Source organism: Lucilia sericata, unplaced genomic scaffold (assembly GCF_015586225.1).
Source record: "Lucilia sericata isolate MDLA Ls3-8-SP2 unplaced genomic scaffold, ASM1558622v1 Contig000363F_arrow, whole genome shotgun sequence".
NCBI lineage: Eukaryota > Metazoa > Arthropoda > Insecta > Diptera > Calliphoridae > Lucilia > Lucilia sericata.
This window is the reverse complement of record NW_023994382.1, coordinates 361124-383056: the sequence shown is the minus strand read 5'-3', so window position 1 is coordinate 383056 and position 21933 is coordinate 361124. Positions and strand designations below refer to the sequence as shown.

Here is a 21933-nt window from a genome sequence, read left to right as displayed (position 1 = left end):
TCTCCTGTAAATTTTTAAAATGTTGAGATAGGGCCGTCTGCGTTTTAGGTGACGATGTTTTTCTTAAATTTCTTAAAAGTGCAAAAAATGTACCAGAGGAAGACATAATTACCCGTTTTAAAAAGCTTAATTGCTTTTTGCTATAGATAATAATTAGTATTTACGCTCAAAAGTACTAACTTTGCCCATTTTTCATCCACATACCCCTTCTTCTCCCCTTTTAATACTAATCAATATACTAATCAATATATACTATGTTCGAAATTTAAGGAAAATTCTTCCACCTGTTTAAGTGTGATTAAAAGATAGCATTGTTTTAAAATACAAAAAATGTTTAAAAGAATACATTAAAGTAGTTTGAATTGTCTGAAGATATGCATTTTTTTGAGTGTTTACAAATTTCCTTTTTACCGTTTTTCCCCCTAATGGTGGGCTTTCGAAATATACATATTTCTGAGATTATAAAAATCATAGTCTATAATATTTGATTTCATAATAGAAAAAATCGGTCTTAAAGCAGACCGACCATTTGGCCTATTTTTTGTACCCTCCTGGTCCAACATTCCCAACGACACTTTGCTAGTACATACATATTTCTGACAAATTAAAAAGTTTAATCAAAAATGATTTTGCTAAAGTATAGATAAAATCAGTATTTTCTCTCAAAAGTATTAATTTTTGCCGTTTTTACCCATTTAAAACCCCCTTGTTGTCCCCTCCTAGTCCAAGTTTGAAAAAAAATATAGCCTATAACAATCTCCAAGTATTTATTTCAAATTTGAAGACGACTTACAAAGAGATTTATAATATATTTATATTAGGATATTGGGATTATACATAATTTATTTTAATTAGCGATATGATTTCCATTTATCATTGTAAAATGTAAACACCAAAAACTCCATTCTACTAAGTTTAACAAAAAGCGCACACACAACAAAATCTTACAAATCAAACAACTCATCAAGTCTTTTCATCCATACTATCCAGTCAAATTACGCTACTATCCAGTTTTTATTACGTGGATAGCAAGAAAACGAAACCAAGAACTAAACAATACGCAAGCAGCTTACTCAGTTCGGTTGATTCGGTTGTTCAGTTCGGTTGAGTTGAAAAAACTTAACATGGCCGCTGCTTGTTTGTGTGGCTGCTGAAGAAAAACAAAATCACTTGCTAGTTATTGCAGCATCGTGTGCGCACAGTTGACAGATTTCAGTTAGCTTCTAAAGGCTGTGTTAGTCTCTACGTTCCATTCCGTGATGAATCAGCTGATTCCTTTTTGGCTTACGAAAACCTGTGTAAGTGGTTAGTTTTGCCGTAACGTTTAATTTACGTTGCGGATGAACCTGTAGAAAATAGATTTTAATCCGCAACGTTAAGTGACAGCTACAAACAGCTGACATAAAATACAAAAAATGTAAACAAGAAGAAAAAAAAACAGTGATGTTAATGTTTTAAAAATAATAATGTACATCCGAAAAATTTTATTTATTACTATTAATTGAAACTTAATATTAAACAATAAAATTAATAATAATAATAAAATAGTAAATATTTGAAATATGTCAAAGAAAATATAAGAGTTGACATTAGTTTCAACATAAACGCCATAAGAAAAAAGAAAGTCCAAGAAAGAAATTAAAAAAATCGTGTTTCGAGTTTCGTGTTTTTATTTTTTATAATTAATTTAATTATTAAAATTCGTTATAAATGTGTCCACTGATAATCATTGGTCAAGAAGTTTGTAGATCGTTTTTTTTTAAATCGATGACGAGAAATAAATTTTTTAAGTTGAACAAAATGATATTTTGTATAATAAATTTAACAAGGAATATAGATTGCCGGAAAAAAAAGATCGTGTGGACAAAAATTTCTAAGGAAATGGGAATTCCTGGTAAGTATCATAAAAGTCTATAATACAATTGATTAATAAATCTGTTTCATTTTTATTTATTTAATTGCAGAGAACAGAAAATTACAAATGTCTTCAATTTAAGCGCTAAATCTATGTAAAATTGTAAATATATGGAAAAAAAGCAACTCTACCAAAGAAAAAATCAACTCTGGTTTTTGACACAACAAATCAGAGTTGCTTTTTTTGCTGTTATTCTCAAAAACAGCTGCTACGTTCATACATAGAAACTAACTACACATAAACAGTCAACGGAACGTTACAGAACGGAAACGTTACGGAACGTAGAGACTACCCTATAGCCTTAAGGGAAAAGTAATACTTGAACATTTTTCAGTTTAGTCGGCAATTTAGAAAATAAAACTAAAAACTAAATATTAAAACCTGATTTGAAATATATATTTTTATTTTCCATTTATTAAAAAATGGTTGAAATTTTCTTAGAAAAATTTTGTATTTCTTTATGATTTTTAGATTAAAATTGTAATTGGCGGGATTTTATGAAGAATAGATATTTTACTATATTTGCTGATGTTTTCTTGTTTAAGATATTGTTTTCAGCATTTCAATTTATATTTTTTTATTATACAAAATTAATAAAGGATTACTATCCTACTAAATATGGAAACGGATTAGTATATATTAGACTTTGTTAGCAATTTTTTCAATGAATATTGCAGAAAAAAAGTAAAAATTCAAAAAAATTCCGTCATGTACAATTAATAATTCTATGAACTTTAATAATTTGAATGAAAATGGTTTGGGAAAAAAATGCATGTTCGATTCATACAATTTATTACAAAATTCATTCCAGTTATGTATAAATTTTGTCTGTGCTTGTTGCAGATGAAGCCAGCTTACCTCTGGCTTATCCTACGGTTATATCACCGCTCTTGAAAGAATGAGAAAATCCAATTCATTCTTTGCCAGGATACACGTGCTTACCTTGTCCTCAGAAGACGGGACAAATAAGGTGTAACCTTTGACCCTTAAGCCAAGAACCTTATTGTTGTTAATTCAAGGTTTCTGGATAAGGGCCACGTCCATCTGTGAATCACCACTAGCAACCTCTTGGTTCTGTCAGTTTTGGGTACCGGAACCTGACAGTGACAAGACCAAATCTAGCAATCCCTCCCATCTCATCTAGGACATCTAAGGACTTACGATCCACTGCGAATCGAAAGTTCTTGCCAGTATTCTCTTTACACACCAGTGAGTTCACATGTCTCCATTGGTCTACTATGGTTTGCACCGTTCTCACGGGTCTCTCACTGTTACTACTGACCGTAGTGGCAATTCGGAAGGCTGTATCACCTCAAGCTTTGCTGCAGGGTTAATGTCGCTACTTTTGCCAATTGCCGATTTTAAGAACTCCAAGGAGTTCTTGTTTCCGCGATTGACAACCTTCACTCCCTTAACCCAAAATTTGTTTAACATAGATTTTAAAAAAACTGAAAATGGAGTTTTGAAACTACCGTGTAAACAATTTTTTTTTTTTATCGTAGCTAAGAACAGGTTCACGATATCTTTTAAGGACAAAAACTTATATTCGAGTAAATATGATATATTTTATGTAATAAAATAGATTTATTAGAATATTTTCCAAAACAATATACTCAAATCATTACAATCAACTAATTATTTTTTTTAATAATGAGACTTTCTAACCTAGGAAATAACACCCATTACCGAAATTCAAGAACATTTTGCTGAGATGCTTATATAAATATATAATCTTGTGATGTTTATTAATTAAAATAAACTTCTTTACAGCATGGCATCCTGCGAAAAATCAATCAAATTATCGATGTTGTTAACACGGCACACGACACCGGGACATCATGGCTGGAAGGACTATTAAACAGTGTATGTAAATTTTTAATTAATGACATATTTTAGATCAATCAAAACTTTCATATTGTATTACAACTATGGTATCTTCAGAATTTCTTTCTTCAATCCCATAATACCGAGATTGGTAAAATTTTAACTGATAGCCCAGGAAAATAAGGGTTTTGCTGCGGAATTTTAGATAGCTATGCTTATGCATCTCCTTAGCATAATAAGTAAGGGATTAAAAGTCACCGAAAATATCGTGTGCGCTAAGCGAGATATTTGGGGTCAAAGGTTATAAAAATCAGTTTTTAGCGAATATCTCGCTCATTTTGCGTTGTACGCGTTTTTATGTTATAATAATTTTTATAGAGAATTGAATTTCCTACATTTTGGTTGAGTAGATAATAAATGTTATTTTTGGGCTTTTGTATTAAATGTGTATATTACCCTTATTAATTATATTATTTAAGTCAAATTAGTTGTATTCTATAATACTACAATTCCACTTCCGTATAACTTCCAAAAAATAGCATAAAAATTACTTCTTCAGAAGTAGTGAATTTGGAATCAAATAAAAGGACATCCCTCCCATGACAAGCCTGTGTTTAAATCATCACTTCTTCAGGTCTTTTTCAGTTCTTCTATGGAGTAAATTCTACTTCTTTTTCGCCTCTTTGGAAGTTCCTTTTTTGCTGGGTAATAAAGTACACAAAAAAAGCAAATACTTTACAGCTGAAAAAACTGTATTACCTACATTTGTGTCAGATTTTTTAAATATTTTTGTATTTCTTAAGCTGGAGGCACAGGGTATACAGAGGCGTCACGAGCAAAAAACTATTTCTATCTCTTTCAACACAAGTTTCACACTTTTTTTAGCTAAACAACATCTTATTGTAGACTTTTTAATCGTCAAAGGTGACACCTCTGTATACTTTGTGCTGGAGGTCCCAACACACAACAGAATCAATCAGGGTACACTCATAAGGTGAAGTCAATTCAACAGCTGATCACTCATTTTTTTATTTGAGGTAGATACAACTGTCAAAGTACACCATTTAGAGTTGCCACAATCCGAAAAAAATTTGTACATCTATCTAGGGATTCATTATATTTTTAGGACAAAAAAATAATAAATTAATTTTTATTCATTTTAATCCGTAGTAAATTTATGCGAAATACTCAAAAATTGCACAAACTATTTGTCTTAAATATGCATCTATTTTATCAGTTATAGGGAACTTTTTACTAATCAATTGAGAGTACAAACATCCCACAATTGTAAATAAAATTATTAAAACTTGATTTTATCATAGATATCATAATTTTTAACAACTTTCCATGGTAGTGGTTTGGTCACATTTCTATAAAGATCATTATATATTTCTTATACGACAATGGTAGAGACCTACACGGTATTATAAGTTCCCAATATTGACTGATAAAAAATAATATGTATATAATTTGTATTTCTGCTACCACATACTTACAATTTTGTAATCTAATACTAATTTTTTGTTATTTTAATTGATAATTTATTTACTTTTTAATAAGTAAATAATAAATAATATTCTATTTTTCAATTCGTGTATAATTTTTAATAAATTTTATCTTATAATACATATTTACTTTACGTGAAGAGATTTTTGGGTATGTGAGATTATCTTTTTGTAAGGTAAATTAAAAAAACACGGTGGCAACATGTAAATTTTTTGACAGAAGTATCTACTTCTGTTGTTTTTGTAGAATTGACTTCACCTTATAAGTGCACCCTGGAATCAATGTTGTTGTGTGCTACAAGTTACAAGTATAAAAGGGTTGACGCGTAGAATGTTTAAAGTAGATCTACTTTCTACTTTTGTAAGCCTCATAAGCGGCGTACGAACATATCAGCTGATTTTGACAATTATATCTATTTTTAATGTGTATTTATCAATTTTAATACACTAAAACGAGTTAAATTTTGAGAATATAAATAAAAAACTTTAAAAACGGGAAGTTCTTTGTAAATAAAGCAAAAAATTGACGCTTAAGAAGCGTAGCATGTAACTTGATGCGTATGATGCAAAGTGGCGGTTTACACAAGGAAACTTTTAATTTTGTGTTTGGGAGAATGAGATGGTTGATATTTCGTTCTCTTTTTCTCACACACAAAATCAAAAGTTTGCCTGTGTTAACCGGCAAAATAAAGGCATGAAAAGCACGAAATGCTTTGCCGCGAAATCGCGTAGTGTGTGGACCTCCAGCTTTATGCGTTTTTATGTAAAACTGAAAAAATAACGAAATACAGAACACTAAATAAAATACAGAACATTTTCACGTTGTTTAGCAAAAAATAATTTATACAGAACAGGGCTCTAAAATACAATACTATTTGTATAATACAGAACGTCTGGTCACCGTGGTTATAGTGCATTCATTTTTCATGCAATGACATTTTCAAATCTTAATATTTTTAACTCCAATAGATCTACTTTCTACTTTTGTAAGCCTCATAAGCGGCGTACGAACATATCAGCTGATTTTGACAATTATATCTATTTTTAATGTGTATTTATCAATTTTAATACACTAAAACGAGTTAAATTTTGAGAATATAAATAAAAAACGGGAAGTTCTTTGTAAATAAAGCAAAAAATTGACGCTTAAGAAGCGTAGCATGTAACTTGATGCGTATGATGCAAAGTGGCGGTTTACACAAGGAAACTTTTAATTTTGTGTTTGGGAGAATGAGATGGTTGATATTTCGTTCTCTTTTTCTCACACACAAAATCAAAAGTTTGCCTGTGTTAACCGGCAAAATAAAGGCATGAAAAGCACGAAATGCTTTGCCGCGAAATCGCGTAGTGTGGACCTCCAGCTTTATGCGTTTTTATGTAAAACTGAAAAAATAACGAAATACAGAACACTAAATAAAATACAGAACATTTTCACGTTGTTTAGCAAAAAATAATTGATACAGAACAGGGCTCTAAAATACAATACTATTTGTATAATACAGAACGTCTGGTCACCGTGGTTATAGTGCATTCATTTTTCATGCAATGACATTTTCAAATCTTAATATTTTTAACTCCAATACAGATAATGTCCCATTTTTTCTTTCTAATATTAGCTAAAAGTACATAATTAATTTCTGTTACATCCTTTATCACAGCATCACTCTCTGCTCCATAGTGTGATGTCCGTCTATCCGAAATTTCCGATGGGGTCACAGGTCACAATTATGAATATAATTTGAAATATATTCCAGGAATATATGTCCACCAATTTAATCGATTTAATTGTCTAATATAGACAACCTACTTTAATTTGAAAATTCAAAAATTTTTTACAAAATATTTAAAGATAAAGTATGATTTTAATAAAATTTGGTGGGAATATTACCCCAATTATGTGGATTGTGACCACCAATTGCATTGCACTATGGGTCATAAAGCGAGTTTGAGATATAAAGTATAACAATGTATAAGCATATATTAACTGCTTATCAAAAACGTAAAAATTATGACAAATTTGTTATTAGTACAATTTTTATTAAGATTTGAAAATATTAGTGCAATGGAAAACAATGCACTATAGCTCGAAAACAACTAATGATACGCAAAAATATTTTTCAACCCAAATGCATGAATTTCAATTCTCTATAGAAATTATGATAACATTAAAATACGTACGACGCATATTAAGCAAGATATTCACCAAAAACTGATTTTTGTAACCTTTGACCTCCAATATCTCGCATAGCGCACAAGATAATTTCGGTGACTTTAAATTCCTTACTAATTATTCTAAGGGGAAGATATGTGCCAATTTTTATTTAGCTATGTGAAATTCCCCAGATTGTTCATTTTTTTGCCAAATTTTTTTTTTATTTTATTCTTCGATTTTTTAAGTTTTTTTTTTTTAAAAACAAACAAAATATTTTTTCAGTTTCATTGTTTATTAGAAAATTATCATTTTGGTTTGTTATTAAGTTATTAGTTAGTTAGTTAGTTTGAAAGAAGGATGTACCTAGTCATCTGTTGTAACCTGTATTAGATATTGAATACGAGTAATCAGTAGGTAGACCAGATTTCCTACATTTCTTGTAATGTTTATTTTTCAGGCTAGGAAGAAATTTTATGTTCTAGAGTGGCCTTTTTTTTCGCTTTGCGAGATGTTGGAGGTCAAAGGTCACAAAAATCCGTTTTATGAATATCTCGTTTATTATGCGTCGTAATTAAATGCTCTTATAATTTCAATAGAAAATTAAAAATCCTATATTTTATTGACATATTATTTTTGCATATCATTAGCTGTTTTCGAGCTATAGTGCATTATTTGTTCATTGCAACGATTTTTTCAAATCTTAATATTTATAACGCTAAAGATACATAATTAATTTCTTCTTATTACTGCATCACTCTCTGGCCCAAAGTGCAATGTCCATTTATCCAAAATTTTCAAAAGTTATAATTATGAATATAATTTTAATAAAATTTATTGACATAATTACTGCACCACTCTCTGGCCCAAAGTGCAATGTCCATTTATCCAAAATGTTCAAAAGTCATAATTATGAATATAATTTTAATAAAATTTATGGACATAATCTACAAAGTCACAGGCCTATTTCCACTTGATTTCATTGAAATCAGACTACTACAAGCTATAATATATGTAGTTAACCGGCTTTAATTTGTTTCTAATATTAATGCATACTAATATATTAATGTACTAATATACATTTTTGTGCTAAGAAATAATAAGGTTCTGTCATTCACGAACGAAGTAATTATAAGACCAACCATAAGATGTTCCTAAAATCGTTGAAAAAAAAGTTTTATTTTACTATTTAAGGGTTATTGTACTTAGAGATGTTATTGATCTGACTTAGAGAAGAAGACATTTTTCTTCTCTAAGTCAGATCAATTGTAAATAAGGTTGTTATTCCGATTAGTCATATATGGAGTAATTTTTTTGTACTAACAGCCAAGTAATATTTTTTTGAAATTTTGTTGTATAAATCATTCTTATTAAATTAATTCAGAAAAAAAACAATACAATAATTTTTTCTTAAAAATCTAATTATTGAAATGGCATCCCAGAAATGTAATGCTAAAGACCGTGTTCAAGCCATCATGGATATTATTTTTTTTTCCAAGAAAAAAATCGATTGTAGCATAACCGGTTCTAGTGTGTAAAATTAAAAATTTGTGAACCTGTTCACAAAATTATTCTAGGTATTATTTTTTTCGTACAAAAAAAAAAAAAAAAAAAAAAAAAATACCGATTGTATTGAAACTTGTTGTAAAGTAACCAGCTCTAGTGGAACCTGTTGTAAGTAGAATTGATAAAGTAGGAACCTACTCACAAAATTATCGTGGTCATTACCCGTTCTAGTGGAACCTGTTGCATAATAGAAAAATTGGAAACCTATTTACAATATTATCTATGATATTATTTTTTGTCGTGAGCATTAGTTTATTGCTAAAAAATGATTCTACTAGAACAGCTTCTAATGGAACCGTTTCTAGTGGAACCTGTTGCAGAAATTATAAAGTAGAAACCTGTGTTTAATTCATGTGGGAGATGCAATCCCCGCTATTGATAGTTTACACATTTTTTGGAAGAAGGTCGAAATAAAGATTACAGGAATTATAGGTTAATGTTTTATAGAAAATGTAGAACTGCAACAAATACTTATGTTTTGCATCGTTTGCTTGAATCATCTGATCCTTATATACATATGGAGTATGTATGAGTTAAAATATAAGCGGCTAGAAAGGAATTGTATAAGCTTTCTTTTGAGCAACTAAACCTTGAATGGGACTAACCGATTTCAGCAATTTTTGATATATAGCTTTTTTACATAAAATTATTCAAGTGTGCAAAATTTGAATATCATAGAAGCACTCCTACTTTGTTTTTATAAAAAATTATAAACTCGTACCACTGTGCGCACCACTAATCCGCAATTTATTAGGCAAATGCTTACATGGATGTCAAAATTGTCTGTGCAAAATTTGAGCATTCTAGCAACATTAGTTCTCCTATATTCCCCTTTTTTGTATTTAATTCATATGGGAAGTATGGGAAGACACGCCCACTATTTCTTATCCGGCATATATTCATATTGACACTCAAGTTTATCGTACAAAATTTGGGAACTGTAGCTGTTAGAGTTTTTCAAATTTACGTCATTTGGTATTGGCTAGCCATAAAGGCGTGGGATGTGCCACATCCACTTTTGCTAGTTCGCCCATTTCTTCCCCCAGTGCTCATAAATGTGTCAAAGTTGTTCGTGCAAAATTTGAGGACTCTAGTCGTACCAGTTTTCGAGATATACTATTTTTAATAGCAATACCTCTTTTTTAAGGTATACCTCTCAAACGATGCGTTTTAATGTACATACTAAATACGATAAAAATAAAAAAAAACAATTTTTTTGAAAATATCCTAAGTTTCCTAATTGTGATTGAAAATCTTGATCTCAGTACAACATAAAATAAAATATTTTTCTGTATAAACTAAAAATTACGATAATTTTGACATCTATTTCGTTAAAAACAATAATAATATGAAGATATTTTTTATATCTATAAATGAAGAATTATAATTATAAATATATTATAAATATACTTTATACTTTGTTTTTTACGATAACGATCGTTTTTTTCGCCGTTTAATTAACCGTATGGTTCCTGACAGCTATTTCAGGGGTCCCACATTCAAAATTTCTCAAATTAAATGAACAGATAGGGAAAGAAATTACTTTACATTGTTAAATTTTATATAAAATTAGTTTTTGAAAAGATTTTTATCCGAAAAAGTTTTAAATCTACTTATAGATAATGGCAATCCACCGATTTTTGGGCCAATTTTCGAGCGAAGTTTACATTTTTTGCAATTCAACCCGGTCCGGAGGTTAAAATCAGTGCTTAAATAACTAGACTACAAGTAGCTGTAGTAACGAAAAATAACTACTTTTGTAGTTAGAATATGTTCCAAAACTAGCAGCAAATCATTTACTATTACTACTGCTACTTTAGATTTTGGTAGCAGTAGTTATAGATGTAGCAAAAAAAAAATAAAAATGTTGATAGCAGTAGCACAGTCAGTGGTATTTAAATGTTTCATTGTAGCAGTTAAATACTTCAAATAGTAGCAGTAAATATTTTCCTGTAGCAATACACGATATTATATTTTTCAACAATCAAAAATTTGGTAGCAACTGCTACCTAAATAAAGTAGCAATGCTACCAAAATTTAGGTATCATTGCTACCATAATAGCATAAAAAATAAAAATTTTATTAAAATACAAAAAAAATACGACATTAAGAAAAATGGCAAAAGCAGCGGGGAAAAAGGACTTCGACTCGTGGGCCTTTATAACATACATATTATAACATTACATATTATAAATGTTTCTCATTTCCTTTTCGCAAAAGATATTCTAGGAGGACTTTGTTTCCTCTACTAAAAGGATTCATGCACATTTATCAAATGATTATGTATCAAATTTTGTATGAAAATTTGCTTTATACAATTTTTTATAAGTTCTAATGTATAATTATTAATGTAATTTCCTATTAGGCCATTTTACAAATCCTTCGACTGAAAATCTTCTAAAAAGCCTTCAACGGAAGACAATCTACAGGCCTTTTTAAGTAAGCATGTAAAATTTAAAGATTTTGCAATGCGGCTGAATGTACTTGTGTCTATAGAAAAATGCCCCTATACTGAACCTTTTTCCCGTTGGGATATGTTTATTTGTTAGTTTATTTTTTGTTGTCGAAGTTTTTTGTTTTATTCTATTGCTACTTCAATAATTTGGTAGCAATAGAACGGTAGAACTAGTAGCAAATATTTCTATCGCTACTTATCAAAAGTAGCAAAAAAATTATTTATATTTTTAAGCTACTACTCCATTTGTAGTTTATGTTTTAATTTGAACTATTTCTACTGCTACTGTTTTATTACTACTGCTATATTTTGAGATTTACTTTTTTATAAGTAGCAAAAGTTTTAAAAACATGATTATAAAACAAAACAAATGCTACTGCTACAACTTCAGACAATTGTTTGGAGCAGTAAAACGTCAAAAACAATATTTTTAGTATTTTTTTCACTATACAACTTTAGAAAAGGTAAAAAATAAAAAAAAGTTTGTTTTTCTCATTTTAAAACTTTCTATTTTATTTTTTAGGTTAGATCTTATTGTCTCTATACTAGTATTAATTCCAATATACCTATCTACCTAATAATCAAGACGAATTTAAAAAATGTTTAAATTATTTGAACTTTTTGTATTAAATTTAACTTAGCTTTAAATTATTTTTCCTGTTTGTCAAAATACTTTGATATTTAAGTCACTTTTAAACTTCCTGAAGCGGGTTAAATTGCAAAACATTGAAATATTGCTCGAAAATTTGCCGAAAATTCGGTGTATTGAAATTATCTATAAGTGGATCTAAAACTTTTTCGGCTGGAAATCTTCTCAAAATCCAATTTTATATAAAATTCAACAATGTAAAGTAATTTTTTTCATTATCAGATTATTTTATTTAAGAAATTTTGAATGTGGAACCCCTGAATCAGCTGTCAATAACCATACGGTAAATTAAACGGTAAAAAATCAAACTTTATCATAAAAACAAAGCAAATCAAAATCTTCAAAATTAAATACAAAAAGTCCGTTTAAAAAATCTTACCATATGTCCCCTATGCAATACTATGAATCTATTCTATTATTTTTTCCAATGCCAGAAAGTCTATAAAATATGAATATAATATGTATGAAAGAAGTGTTAAATACCTTTTATTTGAGATACTAATCATCAAATCAAAAGGTATTTCTTGAGAAAATTTAGCTTTTACGACAAAATAAGGTCGTTTCTATTATTTTTTCCAAAACTGTACATATATACATACATACATGTATACAAACAAACACACATTAATGTCGGCAAAACAATGGAAACTTTTTAAAATATTCCGGAAAAAGTCCAAATTCTCAAATTATTAATATATTATTAATAACACAGGCCAACGAAATGAAGGTTTGTAAAAACTTTTGAAACCAATTGGACTATTTTTAATGTATTTTTAGCTGCTGAAACCGAATCTGTTATTTCTCGCAAAATGGCATCGAATATTTTGTTCATACAGTGTCCCTCATAAGTATTCGAATTTAATGTATTATGAAAACAGACATCATTTTATAATAGATTTTGTGGGAAAAATAAATAAATAAATTTATTATGTTGTCCAGACAGTCCTTAAATTCTATACCACATTTTAAAAATTAAAAAAAAAATTATTTACATAAACTAATTTAACTTTTTTTTAAAAAAGTGCAAAAAATAGCTTCACAAAAGTATTCGAATTTTTTGTATAAATCATATTTAGATTAGCATTATGAAGTAAAAATAAATAATTAAAATGAAATTAATGTTTTGTATAGTAGCCTTTGTTTTTAAAAACAACTTCCAAGCGTCGTGGGACCGTTTCTACCAATTTATGGAATAGTTCTGGCGTTATTATGTCCCATTCTTCATGCAAAGCAACCGTATGGTGGTTTTAGAGGATAATGAGTGATTTAAAAGTTGTTCTTGTAAATATAACCACAAATTTTCAATGGAGTTTAAGTCCAGACATTAACTCCATTGAAAATTTTGTGAAAGAAGATACTTAGTGTTGTTAATGATCAACATTTTCACGTACCAGGTCGTGTATTTTGGATCGTCTTTCTGTTGAAAAATAAATTGAATGGGTTGTAGCCCCATTTTGGTGGTACTAGCATGCAAATTCTGCTCTAAAATTGACAAGTGGACCTTCTAGTCTATAATTACAATAATAAATTTTAGCAGTCCAACACCGTGGACGGACACAGAACCCCAAAATATGGCAGAGCAACTTGGGTCCTTTACAATTGGTTTTAAGTTAGATAATTCCAAGGCATCTCCAAGCTTTCGCCATATCATTTGACGACCATCAGAGCCAAAAATATTATATTTGTTCTAATCGTAGAAGATAACCTCCTTCCAGAATCCAATATTCTTACTTATGAGTCTATTTGCGGAGTCAAGACACTTAACATCGATTAACTTCGATATGAGCGGTTTCCACCTTGGTACTTGACCATGCGAATTATTGCTCCCTAGTACTTTGCGCACAATTTCGACACTAATTTTTATTCACAGGACTGTCATGAGTTCGTTGTTAATTTTTGGAGCTGATAGATGAAGGTTCTTTCGGTATTTCTTCAGTATTTCTCTGTCGTCCTGTATTGACAGCAGTTTTGGACGACTTGATAATGGTAAATACTCGATGGAATTCTTTGTTCCATGCGTGTAATGACAAAATATATTGTCGATGGGAATCTATCAACCATTTCCTATATATATTTAATTGATCGGCCTTGTTTATACAGATATAAATTAATTTTTTAATTTGAATTGATCAACTCTTTTTCTTTGAACATTTTAAGCGCTTACACAGGAAGGATTTACAACATAATTATGCAAATTTCCAAAAAATATAATGTTAAATATTCCATATAACCACTGCATAATGGGTTAATTAATGGGCAATAATGGGTTAATTAATGGGCAATAAAACACGTGTTCAAGGATTCTAATAAAGTTCTTAGATAAAATTCGAATATTTTTGCGCAGTACCTGAAATGACCCTTTTTGGGTTTTTTCCATTTTCTTGGAAACCATTAATGATTTTTTATTACTTTTTTCTTGTATTTTGTAAAAATAATATAAATTAATAAAATTTCATTAAAAAATTTTAAATACTATTATTATTTTTAAAGTAGCATCATACAATAACACAGTAATTCATAAAAAATAATAAATTCGAATATTTATGTGAGACACTGTATATTACGGACATTTTATATAATTATAAAAATTACGGGTTAATTTTAATTTCTTCGATGTCATCATAAATACGGATCTTTATTATATATTTTTCCTAAGTTTCATTTAAATGGGTTGTAAACAAAAAAAATTCTCTATGGTTTCAAGAGGATTTCCCAATATTGCATAGCTTGAGTTTGACCTTCACGGTTTATGGGTTAACATTACTAAAACCTCAGATGTATGTTTCCTATTATCTTGAATTATATATTCATTAAAATGTTTATATAAAAAGCATAAATAAAGCGTGTTTTTCAAAAATTATTACAAAAAAAGTTTTTTCCGAAAACCCAAAAATTCAAATCGCAGGTACCGCTAATATGTGAAAGATATCGATCGAATTTCTTTACTATTTTATTCCCTTCTTTATTGTCCACTAGCAGCGCGTACCCGGCGTTGCCCGCGTTTCTTCTAAAATGAAGAGAACATTATTCTATCTGTAATGACTATACTTTTTTTAATAGATGTCAAAATTTAGCTTATAACGATAAAATAGTAATATATTTTTCTGCATTTTGTTTAATACTTAAAGTCAGTTTCTGGACAAAAATGTCCCTTAAAAATTTACAAATTGAAAATGAGCTTTAATTAGGAAATTTTGACTAATTCGTAGAAGCATTTAGGAAACTTTTTTTGAGAAATTATAAGAGAATAACACTGAACTAAGGACACTTTCAAATTAGTTGTTTTATTTTTTCCATGTGCAGTTGATTTTAAGAACTGTTCAGTTTAAATTCGGTTACACTGTACTTTGAATTGTAGTGCCCCTGGTGCATAGAGACAATAAGCTTCGGGGCATTTTATTAAAAGTACAGGCAATTGAAGAAACTCTGAAACGATCATGAAAAATTCTGCACAAAATTATGAAAATTTTCAAATTGCTTTTAAAATAACAAAATTAAGTCTTTTTCTGTTCTAAAAAATATGAAGAATCCTTGAATCTTGACAGAGAAAACAAAACAACTACAAAAGTATGTTTAAACATATTATTTTTATTCATTAGCTTTTATGCATCCACACTAAAGTTTTGGCTGAATTTAGACACCACTTATTAAATCCGAAGAAATAAAGGTCAAATATCATTAGATATACAAAGCAGAAACCCAAATAATTTTACTTATTAAAATATCCACATCTTCCTTTAATTACAAAAAAATCGGAATTTGTAAATGGCAAATAGAAAATGTGTGCTGGAGTTATTCAAAATTATTATTTAATTTGAAAAGCTTAGAATAAATACGGCTTTATATACAGAAAAAGTTGTGCAGAATTTTTGGTGGATAATTTTCTAAAAGTGTAAAAATATATCGAAAGAACAATTTATCCAAATTTTATATGAACTATGCATCGTTTGAGAGGTCTACTTATATAAGATTTGCAAAAGTGCTGTCTTTCGGGACAGTCTAATGAGTACTCAAATACATATCTTCATGGTTTTTTAAATTTGAGCTGCATTTGAAAAATGGCAACCGAATTTATATCAAGATAATTTTTTGATGGCATATATAGATCATAGATTTTTATTGTTATCTCGATTAACAATAAATTTAAATTTTATTTTTGATATAAAACTCGATTTGTATGGAAAATATGAGTGATTACTGATCTTTATTGTTTTCTCAAATTGAGAGTTATTTAAAGTAATTTTTTAAAGAGTTATATAAATAGAAATAGGGAGATATGAATGATTTTCTAGATAGATTTAGGTGTTGTAAAAGGAGCCACAGCCGATTTAAAATTCGAATTTAAGTGAAAATGTAATATGCATATATTATTTTCCCTACTTTAGAAGCGGTTTTTGATCAGTAATTTTATTCTGCATACAAATGTGGCATCGTAGACATTCATTTAAGATCTACTAAAGATTCTGTTTTAAAATAGTTATTTTCTGAGAATATACAGCAGATGACAGGTTTTGAAATAAAATAAAAACAGTTTTCCGGTGGAAACGCTTTAGATGAAAATCGATGTTTGATAATATATTAAATTGAATACAGATTTTTATTTTACGTAATCGTATAGTTAGTTAAGGATCTACAAACATCTTAGAGTTTTCATATAAAATAATTTTTTGATTAAAAATTTAACTAAAAAATAATTCTCATATATTATGAGAATTATATATCATGATCTTTAGCATTATAAATGTAACAAAAAGTGGACGGAAAAAGGTCATTGCATTTCATTAAGATCACAAACAGGCCCGCAATTGATATTTCATTGACAAATATATATATATATATATATATATATATATATATATATTATATATATATATATATATATATATAATATATATATTATATATCTAGATATATATATCATATCTATATATATCTATATATATATCAATAATCTACTCTTCTATATCTCATATCCTCTCGATCATCGCGCTTATATCATCATATCTCTCTCTCTCTCTCTCTATCTCTCTATCTCTTCTCTCTCTCTCTCTCTCTCTCTCTCTCTCTCTCTCTCCTCTCTCTCTCTCTCTCTCTCTCTCTCTCTCTCTCTATCTCTCTCTCTCTCTCTCTCTCTCTCTCTCTCTCTCTCTCTCTCTCTCCTCTCTCTCTCTCTATCTCTCTCTCTCTCTCTCTCTCTCTCTCTCTCTCTCTCTCTCTTGTCCCTCCGTCTCCTGGCCTTTCTTCCCCTTTGCTTCCCCCCTTGCTCCCCGTGTGCCCCGGCTTTTTCCCCCCCTTCTCTTGCCTTTTTTCTGCCTCCGTCTCCTCCTGATATTTTTGGACCCATTATCAAAAACGGTGTTTTATTCAAGTGGGCAATATCGGTCCACTATTACACCTCGCTTCGAAAGAATATCCTTTTGAAATATAGTTTGAACACTTATAAATATGTTTATTATTCTGCAATATGGCTAAGACTCATTAATTTTAAAGAAAGATTGAAACAGAATAATTATCGGAATCTATAGCACCCCAATAAGTGTATTTTAATTTAAAATACATAACCCCATTTTCCCAATGTTTAGTAATTTTTTATCGTAACGATAAAGTGTCAGTTTTTATATAAAAATTATTTAACCGGCATAATATCTTCCGGTTAAACGATAACCGGAGGTTGATATAACGGGCCATACACTTTTACAATTTTTAAATTCAATATTATCTTTTTATATAATTTTGTATGTAAATATATTAAGAATTTTTAGAATTAGTTTATCAATAACCGACATGTCGCCAAATATATTAAAAATCCACATCTGACAGCCCTGGCTTATCTACCAGAGAATGACAAAAGTAATATTCATAAAGTATTGCAACCGAACGTGTATGTGTATGTATCGCCAAACACAAAGCGCACAAGCATATTCATCTTGTTCATACCAACTTGAACACGAATAAATATACGTATGGTCGGCATTTGGTTGTGTTGTATATTCATACATATTTCTTTCCTATACAACTGGTTGAAAGTAATGAATATATTCGTTTTATTCAATTATCATACTTATATCTGCTTTGCAAAATGAATATAAATATAAGTATCTTTTGAGTAAGCGTATTTCACCAATTCAATAGCAAATAATAAAACAAAAATTGATGAAATACATACATACATACATACATACATACATACATACATACATACATACATACATACATACATACATACATACATACATACATACATACATACATACATACATACATACATACATACATACATACATACATACATACATACATACATACATACATACATACATACATACATACATACATACATACATACATACATACATACATACATACATACATACATACATACATACATACATACATACATACATACATACATACATACATACATACATACATACATACATACATACATACATACATACATACATATGTATGTATATGCCAACTTGTTTTTTTCTCTTATTAAGCAAGATATTAAAATTAACTAAATATTACTAATTTCAATAAAAACTAAATAAAAAATCTAATAAATGTTTTTACTTAAAACTGAATGAAAAGTTTTTTTCTGCCTGTTAGTTTTTGAATTGTATTTGTCAATCCTCTATTTCTAAATATAAAAAAACGACTGTAATAAATTTCAAATTCTTAGAATTTACATTTACAGCAGGGTAGGTAAAAATATCGCTCGCGATCGCTATTTTATTTATATCGCTCGTTTTAAAATTCAAAATCGCGAGTTTTATTTTTCAACACGCGAGCATAATTTTAATTAGAGTTTTATGTGTTTTGCATTCGCTTCGTAAGCGATATTTACATGTTTTTGTTTTTTCAACTCGCTTACGAGCGAGTGGAAAACGAGTTGAATTCGAGCCGAAAATCAGCAAAATGTGTGTGCAAGAAACAGGTTCTGTTGTGGTAGTAAAAAAGAAGCAATAATATGGGAAATAATTATGTAAGTGTGATTGTGTAGCCGTAGGTTTTATGACGGTCTGACAAAGCAAAAGTGGGAAAGTATAAGAAATATATGTCTACCTTTTTATTTAAATGTGTATGTTTTTTATCTGTAGTTATGTATGTACATATGTATATTGATGGACATGCAAGTGATCTTTAAAAAAATTTTTTTTATTTATTACTGCCGGTTTCTCTAAATGCGAAAGAACATTTTTCTTTCTTACAAATATATTGAAAACAACAAATAAATTTAAAATTTTGTTTTTGTTTTCAATATAGTTATAAGAAAGAAATGTTGTTTCGATATTGTGAAACAGGCAGTTAGATTATCGAATTGTGAATCAAATGGTTTGGAAAATTTTATTATGAAGATAATATAACACGTGTGATGATTATGTATGTATGTATGTATGTAGTATGTATGTATGTATGTATGTATGTAGGTATGTATGTATGTATGTATGTATGTATGTATGTATGTATGTATTGTAATGTATGTATGTATGTATGTATGTAGGTATGGTCTGTATGTAGGTAATGTATGTATGTATGTATTATGTATGTTGAGTCATGTTCTGTATGTATTATGTCTGTATGTTCTGTATGTCTGTCTGTATGTCTGTTCTGTCTGTCTGTTCTGTCTGTCTGTCTGTCTTCTGTCTGTCTGTCTGTCTGTCTGTCTGTCTGTCTTTCTGTCTGTCTGTCTGTCTGTTGTCTGTGATCTGTGTGTCTGTATGTCTGTCTGTCTGTCTTCTGTCTGTCTGTCTGTCTGTCTGTCTGTCTGTCTGTCTTGTCTGTCTTTGTCTTCTGTCTGTCTGTCCTGTCTGTCTGTCTGTCTTCTGTCTGTCTGTCTGTCTGTCTTCTGTCTGTCTGTCTGTCTGTCTGTCTTCCTGTCTGTCTTCTGTCTGTTGTCTGTCTGTCTGTCTCTCTGTCTGTCTGTCTGTCTGTCTGTCTGTCTGTCGTATGTACGAAGTGTCTACTACTTTGCAGCAAATAATGTACGTACATATGTATTAGCGTACATAATTTTAATGGGAAACTTATTGGTTATGTCATATTTATATATAAATTGATTATGCCTTATAAATTTAAATTTATTCTATTTACAAAATTATAAAACTCGCGATTAACTCGTTTTGACTCGAATCGCGAGCGAGTTCTATTTTACGCTCTTTAAATTTTCAACTCTTATCGCGAGCTTAAAAATTAAACTCGCGAGTCGAATAGATTTATTCGCCGGAAAATGAATTATTTAAATCGCTCGAATTAAACTTGCTCGCGAGCGAATTGAATTCGATCGCTATCTGTACCCTGATATACAGTGAATCAATTAAGTAATTTGCCTATGTAAAATTTTATAAATTTTAAGAAAAAACTTTATCTGAACAATTATTTTTAGCAAAATAAAGCAATTTGTTTGTTGTATTTTTAAAGAATATCTTATATTTTAATAAAATACCATAAAAAGTAAAATCGTGATATTAATTAACGAGATTTTTGATCAAATGTGAACGTATTGTTAATTTTTAAGGTCAATAAAGTATTTTGTTTTTTTAGGTTTTTTGTTAATTTTTTTAATATTGCTGCATTATTTTATAAAATTTAATATTTTTATTTCTCCTATGTATTAGAATAACATTTTTTAGATATTTTAGTAGTGGAACGACTAAGTTTGGACATTTCTTAACCGATTTACTATCCTACATACCTATAAGAATTTCTCAATATTTGACTTAACATGAAATCTATCGTTTCTTTGATTTAATTTCGAAAATAATAAGTAATTTTGAATTGGATACATGATACATTAGGAAATCAATGGATTTGGACCTAGAAAAAAAAATTTAGTGGGGTATAAATCTATAGATTATAACAAAAATAATCTGGTTTTTTGGTCATATTGTATCGACAAACAAAAACTACATTACGGAAACCCCATCTATTTGGGGAGTACTGTGTGAATTTCATTTAGAAATGTGTAATATTGATTCTTATTCTATAAAGCTAACACTAAGTACCATCCTAGCCACTCTAAGTATGGGGATATCACCGTATACCACTATAGAACTATTACATGCTAGAATCTTGATATTCTACCTCATATTTTGAATGCATTATTTTATGAATAAAATACAGTAGGCGTAGTTGGATAGTTATTCTTGATTTGGGTTCTAGCTAAATATAAGTGTATGTATTAGTTGAAAAATATTGCTTTTGTGGATCTTAGGTGATGAGAACCGCCTCTATTTGTAAATATCTAAATTAAGTATTTTCCCGTACCACACGATAATTCACTTTATATTGTTTCGAAGCAACCTAAGGTCTGTTTAGAGGTCTAAATTTAAACATAGTGTTCTTTTAAGTTCGTATATGGACTTTGGAGAAGATAAATGAGGACTTCAATGGTTTTTGCTTGAATACAAGTCGCTCTCCTTTGTCTGTTAAAGATTTTGAATGACAACTCAGTGCGTTTTTTTTAATAATTCTTTGTGTTATTTCATCAATTTCTATATTTTATATTTTTTAATGATTGATTAACCTTCTCATAATTGAATTTCATTGATTTATACTTGTCCTAAAAATCTAAACTAGTTTTTTTATATTGGAATTGCCTCATTATTTCCTTTTAAACATTTTTAACGCAAATAACTACACAGTTTCACACAATGAGGATATGATTTTTGAAAATTACAATTGAAAAATACTTAACACGTGTCCTTTTAACAATAAAACAATAAATTCCAAAAAGCAATTAAAAAATAATTTGAAAAACCCAACGAAATTAACTGGAAATTTCAATATGCAAAATACTTTATTGACGTGCAAATTATGATGAAAAACAATAAAATGCAACAACAAATGCACCAAAATTATTATTTT

At 29.1% G+C, this 21933-nt stretch overlaps 1 protein-coding gene across 1 annotated transcript in view; it reads left to right on the top strand.

The window, feature by feature from the left end:
* The first annotated feature begins 3686 nt into the window (after window positions 1-3686).
* Window positions 3687-21933, top strand: part of LOC119604111 (nipped-B protein-like) — a 174570-nt gene continuing 156323 nt past the window's right edge. Inside the window, exon 1 of the mRNA XM_037956564.1 lies at window positions 3687-3778. The gene's annotated coding sequence lies outside the window, so the exon portion shown is untranslated. The remainder of the gene's footprint in view (window positions 3779-21933) is intronic.